This window comes from Pimephales promelas, chromosome 20 (genome assembly GCF_988280905.1).
Source record: "Pimephales promelas chromosome 20, fPimPro1.hap1.1, whole genome shotgun sequence".
Taxonomy (NCBI): Eukaryota; Metazoa; Chordata; class Actinopteri; order Cypriniformes; family Leuciscidae; genus Pimephales; species Pimephales promelas.
The window spans coordinates 13,094,827-13,108,933 of NC_142788.1; the positions used below are offsets into that span (position 1 = coordinate 13,094,827).

The following is a 14,107-nucleotide window of genomic DNA, read 5'->3' on the forward strand; positions in this document are numbered from 1 at the left end:
AAGTGGAGAAATTCAGAAGAGGCTTGCAGATTCACTTTGTGTATTCAGCATATGAAGTGTTTGGCTCCAAAGCAAAAAGTTTGAGTGCAACCATCACCAGCTGCGTTAAATACCCGTGCTGCGAGGCTGCGGAGCTGATGTAAATGACTGCACACATGTGTATTGGCTTGTTTAGTTTCAGTCGATGTAGATTGCCCTAACTAACGAGATTCATTTTGGTCATTCACGGCATACAGTACGTCACATAGTGACCGACTGATAGGGAACCCAAGGGAGCGGATCTGACAGGCCAATCACAGCGCTTGTGTCAGCGTAGAATTGATGCATTGTTACGTTTTTGGAGAGGTGCACATCAGAGTACGCCGAAGGGTTCGCACGCTACACACAGCCTATACGATGTAGCTACGGCGAGAGGTTGACGCAGAAGTATGAATTGGGCTTTAGTCCAGTCCTTCTGAGGATTCACTAGAATGAGACAATCTACCAAGTGCGCATGCCTATGTCACACATGAACCCCCCCCCCCCACCGCCCACCCCACCCCTTATCCCTTGCATGCACAGAGAACTATTCAATTTAATATAAGAAACTGCCAAGATACTAATTTTCTCTGGTCTAAATGAGGTTAGGAACACAAATTTGCTTTTATAGGGTTCCCTTCTAGACACAAGCACAGTGTGTGTGTGTGCGTGTTTGTAACTGTGGGGCCAGTTGTAATAGTCGGCACTCGGGCCTATCATTACAAAGTCATTCTTCATTCTCATGTGTTATGCACCTTTGAGCTTCAACAAGAACCAATGAGAAGTTAGGGGAAACATTTTTAGGTTGCCTTTTTAAAAACATTTTACAGTGTGTTGAAGAATTGGGACAAAAGAGTATTGTATTCAATTCTATTCCAGTGTATTTTGCTCTCTCGCAATAAACAATTATATACAGATGTAACAAAAAATGACAAAAATGTGCTCTTACATTAATGTATATTTCTTAATTGGTTCACTGAATTACACGAATGCGGTAGTGTATGGACGTACATAAAGAGGCTCGATAGTGCATCTGATGATGAAATCGGTGCGTGTTCAGTTCATCGCTGCTCTCTCAGTCAGTTGTGAGGAAGGAGTTTGGTGTATCCAGCGCGCATACGCCCCCTATACGCTTTTCTCCTCCTCCTCTTCTCTTCTCCTCTCCGCTCCTCTCCTCTCATCCATCCACCCGAGAGCTGCTCTTCCCCCTCCGTCCGCTCATTCATCCTCTCGGACAGTCTCCATCCTGTGACGGTGAATAGAAGCAGCTGGGCGGTGGCATTCGCAAGCCCTCAATGGTCGGCATTTGGACGGAAATACGCGCGTCAAACCTGGAGAGACAGGTAGGGCTCTTTGTTGCGATGTCATCCGGTGTATGTAAGCTCACTATCCGTAAAGTGTGCAATATAAACAGGTTGAAACAGCGCTTGCAGGGCTCAGTGACAGGTGACGAGGCTTACATTTTTATATTATTATGTCATTTAACATTTTGTCTAGAAGCCCGGTGGCTTACCGAGGGTTTTGGTCATGTGGTCATTCATCAACATAAAAAAAAAAATGGTTTATTAGAGAAGACAGTGAAAGGATGCCGTTGTTAGCTAAACAATGATTGTAAATGAGCGGCGCGCGCGCCTGTTAGTGCGCCTTGTGAATGAGGATAACGCTAATATTAAACGCTTATTACGTGCATTAGAGGTTATAAAGGAAATATTAGGTTTTCAGGTGCTGTGTTTCTTCCCCGTTGGCCTGAGGCATTTAATGGTTGGCCAGCCCCCATATCACGCGCAGAATAACATTTATCTTCGTGTTCTGAATGCGATGGTAGTGCAGGTTTACTTTAATTTAAAATGTTGCTTATTGGTGACTCAAATGTAACTGAGGTGTCTTGGCTTTTTAATGAAAAGAGGGTGTGGCACCAGGGGCAGTCGCGCGCGCTTCGTGTGGCTCGAGAAGCCAATTAACTGAAAGCTGTTGAGAATGATGGAGAGGCGCGAGTACATAACCTCCAGTGCTCACCGTGTTAGTTTGCTATAATAGAGCTGAATGAGCACGCCGAGAGAAAAATTAACATTTGCCAACGCATTTGCAGAAAACAACTGGACTTGTTATGTATTTGTTGGCGTATTGTTGTGTGTTTTGTTTATATACAGCAGCACCCTGTGGTTCAAGCCAGATTGTTTTTGCCATGTTTTGTTTGAAGAGGCAGGCTCAGCTTAGTAAAGGTCTTCATCAGTTGTCTTCCAGGTCTGGAATGATGTGAATTATTAAAATCAATACGCCACACAGAAGTCTGTCTGCTCTTTCTTCTGGATGAGATGAAAGATGTGCTTTTAGAGAGTTTGCTCATTTGCAGTAGCCTACTGTAAAAAATACATTCAGATGTTTATAATTTAGTGAGTGAATATTTTTTTTAAATACGCTATTAGATATCGTACAGTGTACACAATAATGAGATATTTTGCAGATGTTCAGACCTCTTGGAGATGTATGCTTACTGGGAAGTCATAATTACTATAATCAGTGTGCACGTTCTCTAGTTAACAATTCATTGGTTGTCGGGCAAGTAAAACCTGCTTAGTTATTTCTTATTTGAGTGTCATATATGACAACTATTCAATGTTTTCATCCACACAATGTTTATTTTAGGATTCAGACATACACATAAGTACTTTGTGTATGTCTAGAAAAAAGTTTGGTCTATGTAAGTGGCAACTTTTAAACAATTTGACAACGTGTTTTATTTTATTATTTTATAAAGTTCATTCTTCCCCCTGTTCACCGGCCACTTTTAAGTCTTTCAGGAGATTTATATTTTGTAATTCCAACAGCTTTGATTCTCTGCGTTGTGTAACATCACAGCGTTCACAATTTTCAACTATTTCAGGATCAGATATTTTACGATATAGTTAACACCTTTGTGAATATTTTGAATAAAAAGGAAAAATTTAATAAAAAGACATTGTTGATACAGATCTATTCCAAGACATGCTTGAAGAGTTGGGGTATAAATAACAAGGTGAAATATTCTAAAATAATGGGCAGTTTAAAAAACGCAGTTAGAATATTTCAAACGTGTGAAAGGGTAAAAATGGTAATTGCACACCTTTCCTCAACAAGGCGCATGATTTGATGTGCCATTCTTTAGCAGAAACTGTGCTGGATGAGTAATGTGCCAAAGTGTAATACTTTAGAGGTTTGTTCAATTACTTAAAAAAAGAAACCAAGTATGAGCAATAGTAAACAGCAGGCACCACTATTTAGCTCAAAACCAAATGTCTAATTCATGTCGAGGCTGTAGCAACACAAAGTGGCAAACATTCTGTTATTCCAGTAGCACGTAGTTTGGACTAATTGAGCTCAGCATGCTATTAATGGCAAACTGCAACCATCCCGTCCTACACACACCTCCAACATGCTCTCAGCGCGCCTATAGCGTCCCATGAGTTCTCCTGCTGACAGTGTGCTGACATGAATTGCACTATATGCTGCATTTGGCTGCATTTCAAAACATTTGGTATCAAACTTTTTTTCCCTCCACGAGTAAAACCATAGGTGAATGTGTTACAAAGGTAATCTGGAGGTAACCAGCCATGTTAATGTTGGTTCAACTTTGCTTTCTCATGGGAAAGCAAAAGCAACCAACCGGTGTACGTGCATTTCACACATTTGTTTTCGCTTGTGAATGGGATGGGAGGGGGCACAGCAACTCCTTTGGTTTTTTTAAACTCGTGTTTTTGTAGTTTCAGATGTTAATAGTATCATTTTCAAAAATTGCACTTTAAAACACGTTTTCAAAAGTTTGCGTTCTTAGATTCTCAAAACGGCGTTGTCGTGTGTAAATGAACGGCCAAAAATGCATAATAAGTTACGTTTTTCAACTAAAAACGGTGTCATGTAGTCTGAAACTGGAGGTACAATAGCTGCTTTGTTGTCTTGGCGCACAGACAGTCAATGGACCCGTTCCAAAATGCCACCCTAAGCCACATAATGCTGCACAAACTGTCAGGTATATTAGTTAGCCGTGGAGTTTGCATCAGCTGCGATCCGTCATAGAGCCAGACCGATATATCGGCCGGCCGATATTAGGTATTTTCCAAAATATCGGTATCGGTAATGGCCGATAAATGAATATTTAAAAAATAAAATAAAAATGGACGAAACACGCTTTAATCATCTCTCCTTGGCCTGTTATATCATGTTTTACAATTTTCAGTATGATGTTATATAGCTAAATTATGGCTCATCATAGACTAGCTAACCACAAAGCTATAGCTAATGCCACTATCATCAGTGGAAGACCGCTAACGTTAAAATTAATGAGCTTGGAAACCACAATGAACTTTTTCTGCCTAAATAAAGTAATGATTACTGTATTTATAACTAGCATATCTCTAGTTACAATCCCTGCATTGTAAAATGTAAGTTTATATTTGTGAGGAGTGAACATTTAGACAGAGAAAAAGTATCAATTGTATCTTGTGCAGAAAAGTTAGCTTTTCTTTTACACATGTGTGAAATCCAACAATATTTAATAAAAAAAATAAAAAAATATCGAACGATATATCGGAATATCGGATTTTAAAACCCCAAAATATTTGTATCGATATCGGCAAAAAGATGCATCATGTAAAAACATTCAGAAGCATAAAATAACAAATGGGACACCCTCCTGTCTCATGAAGTAGACTTTACAGACGGCCTATTGCAAGACCACAAGCTTAAATTGAAAATCCGAAGCACTTTTTATGGAAAAAAATGTTGCATAACATAATATGATGATTTAGAACAAATTCAAGTGTGCTTTAGCTTTTCAACAAGTGAATATCTGCAGTACTGACTACAGTGCTTAGAAATGTAATCATAAAACTATTTATAAATAAAAAAGTCATTTTTTTTATTATTTTTTATTCTGCCAAGCTTTTATTTCTGTAAATGTTTATTTGAAGTAATTTTAGTTTGTGGGGATACAGCTATGCTGTCCTCAAAAATCAACCAGAGGAAGGACACTGATGTTGCAGATAAAGTGCTCATCTTTATATACGCCTCTTTCTGTGGCCTTTTTTTCCTCCCCGTAACCCATTAAGGCCCATCCTCTCTACTCTGTGTGCTCTTATGGCCTCCATGGCTGACACACTGACCCCCTCTCTACCTCTCCATCCCCTTCGCAGGGCTCAGAGAGTGCAGATCAACATTTAACATTTAACAGCGTCCCGTTTGCCGTTTGTGTCCATGAAGAGAGTGCCTGTGCCTTTGTGTCAGTGTTGGGAAGGTTTTTGATGTTCACAGGGGGAGGGCAGCCTCCCACGGGAGCTTATTTGCCTGTATATGAGTCAGTTGTGTGTATGAAGTTCTGCCCTGATCGTACAGAAGAATGTAAATTATTCAGAAGGCAGTTAAGCTTTGTGGTCTTGCGGGTGACAGCATGACTCGGCCTGATTGCCGTGAGTCAGCGCAATTTTCTCTTGCCGCTTCATCAGACACCCTTTCACATTCATTGGGTTCACTGACATCTTTTAAATGGACACCGTGTGGAAAATGAAGGGGTATATGTGGATGTCTTCCAGGAGGCACTGATACCTTGGAGCTAAAAGCAGTTTTACTTCTCTCAATATCGAATGTGGCTTTGTCTTTGTGTCTTGGCTTGGAGACCCTTATATACTTTCCATCTTGATGTTTTACCATGGAAATCTACGGTCACAGACCTTTCAGATAAAACTCACTGCTGCTGTTGAATCGCTATAACTAACTATAATAAGCAGTACTTGTTAAGGTGATCACTGTTGTTATTGTTACTTTGCCCCAAGCTTTTCCATTATAACCGTATTCAACACATTCTCATCCTAGGGCGTCATATAGTGACGCTTTTGAAATTTCATCTAAATCCAACGCACGCGGCACCCTTTAGCGTCAATAAAACACGCTTCGGTTATGGGTAGGTTTAGTTCTGGGGTAGGGTTAGGGTTAGACCACTAGGAGGCGCCTTCTTACCCATATATATATCTGCGTCTTATATTGACGCTAAAGGGTGCCATGTGCGTATGATGTAGACGAAATGTCAAATGTGTCAGTATATGATGCCTTGGGATGAGAACAGGCTGAAGTATTATACTTTGGGGTGTGATTTACACATTTATGCTACAGACATGATTAACTCAAATTTTGCAGCTTGTTTAAGAGAGGTGTGCAAGTGCGACTTTATTTGTTGTAATGTGACTGTGTATTTCCCTTTCTTTCCCTTCCACTGACAAGATATTCCATAATTTATGACACAAAACTTCTACATCATTGACATGTTTTTCCGGCAATCCGTGTTTTCACTGTCACACGGTAGAAGGGATCTGCATAAACTAGATAGAAGAAGCAATAGAAGGTGTTTACGTGCTTGATCATGAAATGGTATAGGACTTTGGTGGTTACACTCTTAGAAAAAAAGGTTCTATATAGAACCTGAAAAGTTTCAATCAGCGCGCTACGTATTTGGAACCCTTAAAAGGTTGTACATGGAACCCTTCAATAATAAGAACCCTTTATAACCAGGAAAAAGGTTCTATATATGGAACATTTTGGGTTCATTTATTATCATTTGTTTTGTCCTTTCCGGATTAAATATTTCATATTATTGATTGACAAACATCAAGACCCTAAAATGTATTTATGCATGTGAATGATCACAAATTCAAGATTGGGGTTAGAAAATGTATATATTTATATCATTTTATATAGTTAATCAATATCACACGAAGAGTGCCATTTCAGTTTTTCTCCTCCAAAAATCATCATGATAAAAATGTGATATTTAGTTACTACAACAGTTTAATAAACAATAATTTAATTACAACTACAAAATGTTGCAGAATAATGTAATATATGAATGAATAACAGCTTATAAAGAACCTTTGTGCCAAAAGGGTTCTTTCTTGTCATTATAGAACCCTTTTTTTTGCATTAAAGGTTCTTTGGAGTCGAGTAAAGAACCCTATGCTTCATATATAGAACCCCAATGAACCCTTTTTTCAAAGAGTGGATGGACTTGATCTACTTGATCTATTCTATCATCGTTTTGAATCCGATCCAGACGAAGACTGCGTCCGAAATGCGACTGCACCCCCCCCCCTTACCCGTAACTATGGCACTATACAAGGGGACGGCCATTTGTAGTGGTGTCTGAAACCATAGTGGAGGTTATCGAATGCACTCATTCAATTCCACAATGGCCAGAGAATACCCATAATGTACTATGAGAGTCGCTGTAAATGAATTCCCATGCCTGACCAGAAGATGGCGCTTGCAGATAAATCATCCATCGTTTTCCACACCGCTGCGCTGGTCCAATGTGGGTACAGCGTAATATCATACATGTATAAATTCCTTCTTATTTGATAATTAACTTGTTAAATTAACGTGTATACATGCTAGTTGTATGTAAATGTTACTGTTAATTTCAACATGTTTAAAATCCGAAGTTGTTTTTTTACATCAGTGATGTGCCATGAAATAACATGAACAAACAACGAACAGCTTTGTTTGTTTATTAACATAAAAAAATGAATAAATGCTTGAAAAATATATTTCTCATTGCTACATTTACATTTAATAATTTAGCAGAGGCTTTTATCCAAAGCGACTTACGACTGAGGAGAACAATAGAAGCAATCAAACAAACAATAGGGCAAAAATATGTAAGTGCTGTGAGAAATCCCAGTTAGTCTAGCACAATAATTGCTAATGCTTTTACTTATGTTTACAAATGGGACTTTATTGTAAAGTGTTACTGTAATAATAGATAAATATTGACCATATAACACTGCTTGATGGTGGGCTTTTTCGACTTCATAAGCAAAGCAACCATCTAACCACACGGAATACATTAGCATCCACGTATTAATGGCCTAACTGTGAGTTTTGCACAGCACCTCACATTTTATTCATAAAAAAGGAGCTTTATTAAATTTGAACTAAAGCGTTTTATTGTAATATCATCATGGTTAAAGAATCATACTGATCAAGACACATTTTTATGTGGCTTATTCAGACGGAGATGGGAAATCTGTCTCTCAGTGTGCACAGGTGAAATAACAACATAATCCTGAGTCTGTCTGCCTATACGCTCATTACAAAGTCCATTTGATCTCACAGTCAAGCAATACATCTCAAACTTTGCCGAGACTGAGTTGGTGAGGGAAGTGGAAAGGTTGTATTGATAAGTGAATGAGCCTGGCCAAAGGAAAGTCTCATTCATTTGTGAATTGAGTTGGCTACTTTGACTGTCGTTTTAAGAAATTAGTTTAATCAGTAAATGAGCATTTCGTTACCCCAGGCTTTCTGCCATAGAGCTTTGCCAGGACTGACAAGGACTAATCTATGAGCCTTCATTGTACAATTTGTCTAAGAAGCAGACTTCCTCAGATACAGCTTATTTACTTCAAACCCTTCATACTTTCAAAATCACAGGCTTATGTGTTGATTTCCAGAGTTAGCTATAGTTCATGCTTTGAAATTCATCCCTTTTAAGGTCTTTTTGGCATGAGAATTAACTATCTTTTGTGGTAAAAACATCCTCACATCCACATTGCTTACAGGATTCAGCTCATCAAGTCACCATCAATTCTAATATCTGAAGCTTGGTTTACTTAAAGGCACAATCCACCATTTTTTTCTTATTAAACTATGTTATTCCCTTAACTAAGACAAGTTGATACATACCTCTGTGCACTCAATTGCTATGGCGCGCGAGACACTTTGATCGCACTTAGCCCAGTTCATTCAATATGGGCCAAGCAGAGAAGTGACCAAACACCTCCACGTTTTCCCTATTTAAATACAGTTACTCGAGCAGTGTAGTGAATCCCTTTAATTGTGGAAAGAAGAAGAAAAAACTCAAACCCAACTGATCAAGCTGTCAGTTGACAAGAGGATACCCACTGGCTAAATTTGTATTTTTTATTCAGTAGCCACTTTCTGCATAGACAGTTAGTGTTTGTGTCACCATGGCAACAGAACTTTACAAAGAGCACTCTTCTTTGTTGAAAATCTCTTTACCTCAGTGTTACATGGCTTTTTGCTGTCATTTTCCTGTCTTTAGAGATGGGCTCAATAAAACAGGCCTCAATCAGTCTGTCAGATTTAGAAGCTGTCATTGTGTCACCGTGACTCTGTTATAGGAGCTTTTTTGACGGTGACAGTTGTGGAGGTAGTAAAGACATTTTGGTTGCTGTAGCACCATGTGACGGAATGACGACAATGTGTAAGGAATAATTGACTCAACAGCATTCAACCTGTAGCCCAGAGAAACTCAATTCCAGAAGCTAAAATGGCCACATTTAACCCATAACAATTGCAAGGCCCGCATTTGTACAATATATTTTATAATTCGGAAGTAGAGTGCCAACTCATTGCTTTCTAATGCTCTCATTCGTATTTGCATTTGCGCTCTGAGGAATGCCAAAGGTTTATAATTACATGTGTTTTTTCAGCGTTGAGCAGTGTAGCCAATCACAGACATGTCTGTTGACCTCATTACTGCAATATCCAATCAGAGGCGTTTAAGGTCAAGGCTGGAATACACTACATGACTTTTGCTCCCAATTACAGTCTGGATTAGTCTCTGCTGTCAAAACTCAGAGCTAGTCTGGAGATTGTGATCAAACTAAATTATGATTCCATCCAGATTTCACTCAGAGGATATCAAACAAGTTTGATGTTTTGAGGCGATTTTAGAACACATGTCCTAGCAATTAGGTGCACGTTTATGAGTTTGTTGCATTCAGAACAGCTTGAACAGTCTGGAAAAGTGTGGGAAACTCAGTCATTTAGGGTACATTTACACGACAACGGTGTGCTAAAAACGGTGACGTTTTTTCTTTGCACAGATGACAACGGTATCAAAACGATTCCCGTTCACATGGATCCGTGAAAACGATTATTAAAGCTGAAATATGCTGCCAGGCCAGTAGTTGGCGATGTCACTTGTCACGATATAAAGAAAGGCTACGCCCCTGCGCACATACACATTCTCGAGCCAAACACACATGCCTATGGGCTATATGCATGCATAAGTTCCGCATTTGACGCAAGGATGCTCGCCAGTTTCCGGTTGGGGAGATTTAAGCGGTGGAAAACCGAGGGAAACGGGATTATGGCAGAGTCTTCAAAATTTACTGTCCTCCCGTCTTTGAAACGAAACTTTCATACGTTTAGATGTAATTTTATATATAGTTATGTTTATTTAATATAATTTTAAAAAGAAGCATAAACACAACGAGGGGTGTCTGTTTTGTCTGTTTTTGTGACTAACGTTTCTTCACTATAACCATGGAGTATAAAATTAAATTTAAATTCTCGGTATTGCATTGGACTCTACGATTGGCGAAAGTTATCGAGCATCTTTAGACCTTCACCAGAAATACCGCCGTGCATAGAGCCCATTGACACAAATTACACAATCTGTTTTTTTTTTTTTCATTTTAACATTGATAATACTGTACCTTGATAATGCTTTATTACTTTGTCTTCTGGCCTGGGTAAATTTCATCTTCATAAAACCAGAAACATTCACTGTTCACATTCAATTTTAGAATGTTCTCGTCTGATATAAAGTCCCTTTTCAATTGACCTTATGCACAGCTGCACTCTTATAACCACTTGTGATTAGGGTTGGGTATCGAGAATCGAGTATCGATTGGAACCGAGACTAACTTTTCGTTTTTCCCGGAATCGTTCAAAAGTGAAAATTTCGATTCCTAGTTTCGATATTCACAGTCCACCGAGTGGAAGAAGAAACCGCTGAACAACACCAACGAAGAAGCGTCTACCGGAAGCGTTGGCATAACCACGCGAGTCGAACATGAGTACCTTACGTCGGCGATCGAAAGTGTGGCTTCACTTTTCTAAAAATAACGAAATCTCGGCAAAATGCAAAATTTGTGACAAAAGGAGTATTTTTACAGAAGGAGTATTTCCTTCAGAAAGGATTATTTCCTTCAGAAAGGCCGTTGGTTAGCAAGGTTAGAAAATTTTTTTTGACCCTGCCTCTTAAAAGAATCGGAATCGAGAATCATTAGGAACCGGAATCGAAACAAGGAATCGCAATCGGAATCAGAATCGTTCAAATTCAAACGATACCCAACCCTACTTGTGATGATGTCTGTTTTTACTGTTAATATCTGTATCCTTTCATTTGCAAAAAAAAAAGAAAAGAACACTTATAGACCAAACACGTAAATGTGTTGTGTATGACATCACCGTTTTCACAGATTCACGTTTTTGTATTTTACATGGAAATGATAAGGGAATAGTTTTCAAAAACTTGAAACCCGCTTTCAAGTTTGCGTGTTCAGGCCACCAAAATGCTGTTGTCGTGTAAATGAACAGCCAAAAAGCAAAAAGTGTTCTGTTTTTAGTTGAAAATGGCGTAGTGTAAATAGCCCCCTAGTGAATGAATCCCAGTTTTTCACTGTTACCATTTACAAAGTCGGCAAGTGTGTGCTAGTGTTCTAAAATGTAGTGTATTACTTTAGTTAGAATCTGCTCATTACTGCTCAAAAAACGATTATTAGAACGATTAATCGACTAATCGACAATTATTTTGCCGGCTAATCAGTAAGTTTGGATTGATTATTCAGCTTTTTTAATTAGTTAAAACATTGAGTTATAGATATCCTTACTATAATATATAAAAAAAGGAAAATCAGTTCAGCTTTTGAAATAGTTGTTTTAATGAACTTTGAGCCAACTAAACAGGTCATTCTCAGTAGGGTTGGGTATCGAGAATCGAGTATTGATTGGAATCGGGACTAACTTTTCGTTTTTCCCGGAATCGTTCAAAAGTCAAAATTTCGATTCCTAGTTTCGATATTCACAGTCCGCCGAGCGGAAGAAGAAACCGCTGAACAACACCAACGAAGAAGTGTCTACCGGAAGTGTTGGCATAACCGCGCGAGTCGAACATGAGTAGCTTATGTCGGCGGTCCAAAGTGTGGCTTCACTTTTCTAAAAATAACGAAATTTGTGACAAAAGAAGTATTTGTGACAGAAGGAGTATTTCCTTCAGAAAGACCGTTGGTTTAGCAAGGTTAGCTAAACTTTTTTGACCCTGCCTCTTAAAAGAATCGGAATCGAGAATCGTTAGGAGCCGGAATCGAAACAAGGAATCGGAATCAGAATCGTTCAAATTCAAACGATACCCAACCCTAATTCTCAGTCCAACTCAAATCACATACAAATGCTCTCTAAGCATCGTTTAATAGGATCACTGCTTTTCTTAGAACTGAAACAGAAAAAGGGACATTTACTTCAGGAAACAAAGAATGGTAAAATATTAATCTGCAAACCATTATTATTAGTATAAAATTACAATCTTTTTTTACATGACAATTGAGCTGACAGAGACGTTCTCATTCAACTTTTAATTTACAGTATGAGAAAGAAAAAGTAACTGCCATGATATTCTTCCTAACATCTCCTTTTGTAAGCCTTCTTGATTATGGAACAAAATACAGGCAAGTGATAAGACTATAATACCTAATAGTTTTACAATAATAAAACAGCCCTGACTCCTAAGCTTGATCAAGCTTTATTCTATGCAAAATAAATCATCACATTACTGTAATTATGTTATTATTGATAATATTATTAGTAGTATTGCATTATCTAATAAAGGGATTTACGTTATCACTAGTTTGTTAGCTCCAGCTGGAGAACACTCTTGCCGGGATCTTTACTCTTAAGTTCCGCCTTGCATGTATTGCAGAAGATAGCATTGTTGGTTTTAATTTTTGTAAAACTTTCCCAAACATTGCTAGTTTGGACTCAACAACAAAGATATTTGTCGAAATTTTTTTCTTGTCGACTAATCGTTTCAGCCCTAATCTTAGATTCGTGCATGCTTTCAAAACCTCTTATTGTGCAGTGTACACAGCTTCATCGAATAAAACAGGAATTTTGATTGAAAGTGATTGACAGCTTCCGTGATTGGAAAGGGATTGCTTGTTGGTTACTTTCTTGATGTTACCCATTCACGAGACACCGGTTCGAATTCCGCTCTGGGGTGAGTTTCCCGAAAGCATCTATAGCCAAGTATGGTCGCAAGTTTCGTCGTTACCAATAGACTTCAATGGAAATTGCGACCAACTCGCGACCATAGTTGGCTAACGATGCTTTCGGGAAACGCACCCCTGAGCGGGTCGAGTAGAACGGTTACATTTGGTGCCATGACCCGGTGGGAGTGAGGTTTAGGGGTGTAATGGACGTACACCAGTAGGAGTTGTGCGTGTAAACCTCACTCCCCCGATCTCAAGAGGCGATACTAGCAGCCGCAGTCTTTACTGTTCTTGTTAGAAACGGTGGTTCAAATCCTGCTCAGATCGGCTTGAGTAGGACCGGTTACACAGACAACAAAATATTAGTTGACAGGCCAGATGCCTGTAATATGTGAAATAGCTAAATTATATGACAAAATCCTCACCTTCTAATTATTTTTGTCCCTTATCTGTTTGTGAGTGCCATAGAGACCCACATTTCATTAGGAATTTATGGCGTGTCATCGAAACAGAATCTATGTCTAATCCAATATGCAGTTATCTGCGTGCCCTTGAACTGCTCAGTGATGCGTGATGGCACGTTTTTAAAGGATGATGTCTGCATCTGTGTATTCTCACTTTTCCCCTGCGGAATTCTCCAATAGCAAATGTCCACAGTCCTTCTTCAGTTAATGTATTTATCAACGGTGTGGATAAAGGCAGATGTTGTAACACAACAAAGGCTGTTTCACAGCATTTTTCAGGGATAGCCCTTCCCTAACTTGGTGTGATGCTCCTTTGGCTAGAGATGTTTGTTCCCACTTTCCCCGGACTGCGTTTTTATCGCAAACAAGCAATAAAAGGCCTCTCTGGTTTGAGGTTTTACACTCTCGCTGAGAATCGCTTGGCAGCCTTTCAATTTAAGTCCTGTTGCTTCATAGGATGCCTTTCAGAAACTCGGGCAACATCCCCCCTTAGTCAATAGGAATGGGTTTTAGCTTTAAACCGTGCAAAGAACAGTCTCATTCTTGGGACAAGGACATTTCCGTGCTGGACTGCACGCCGTTCCATTG

General features: G+C 39.0%; 1 protein-coding gene across 9 annotated transcripts in view; it reads left to right on the forward strand.

Annotated features, from left to right (window-relative positions):
• The first annotated feature begins 1,092 nt into the window (after nt 1–1,092).
• LOC120463369 (band 4.1-like protein 1) overlaps nt 1,093–14,107 on the forward strand; it is a 75,944-nt gene continuing 62,929 nt past the window's right edge. For 6 of the 9 annotated variants that reach the window (XM_089124453.1, XM_039652412.2, XM_089124454.1 and 3 more), the window contains exon 1: nt 1,099–1,361. The gene's annotated coding sequence lies outside the window, so the exon portion shown is untranslated. Of the gene's footprint in view, nt 1,362–14,107 lie in introns of all 9 variants that reach the window. The other 3 variants (XM_089124459.1, XM_089124455.1, XM_089124460.1) reach the window with 3 other exon arrangements.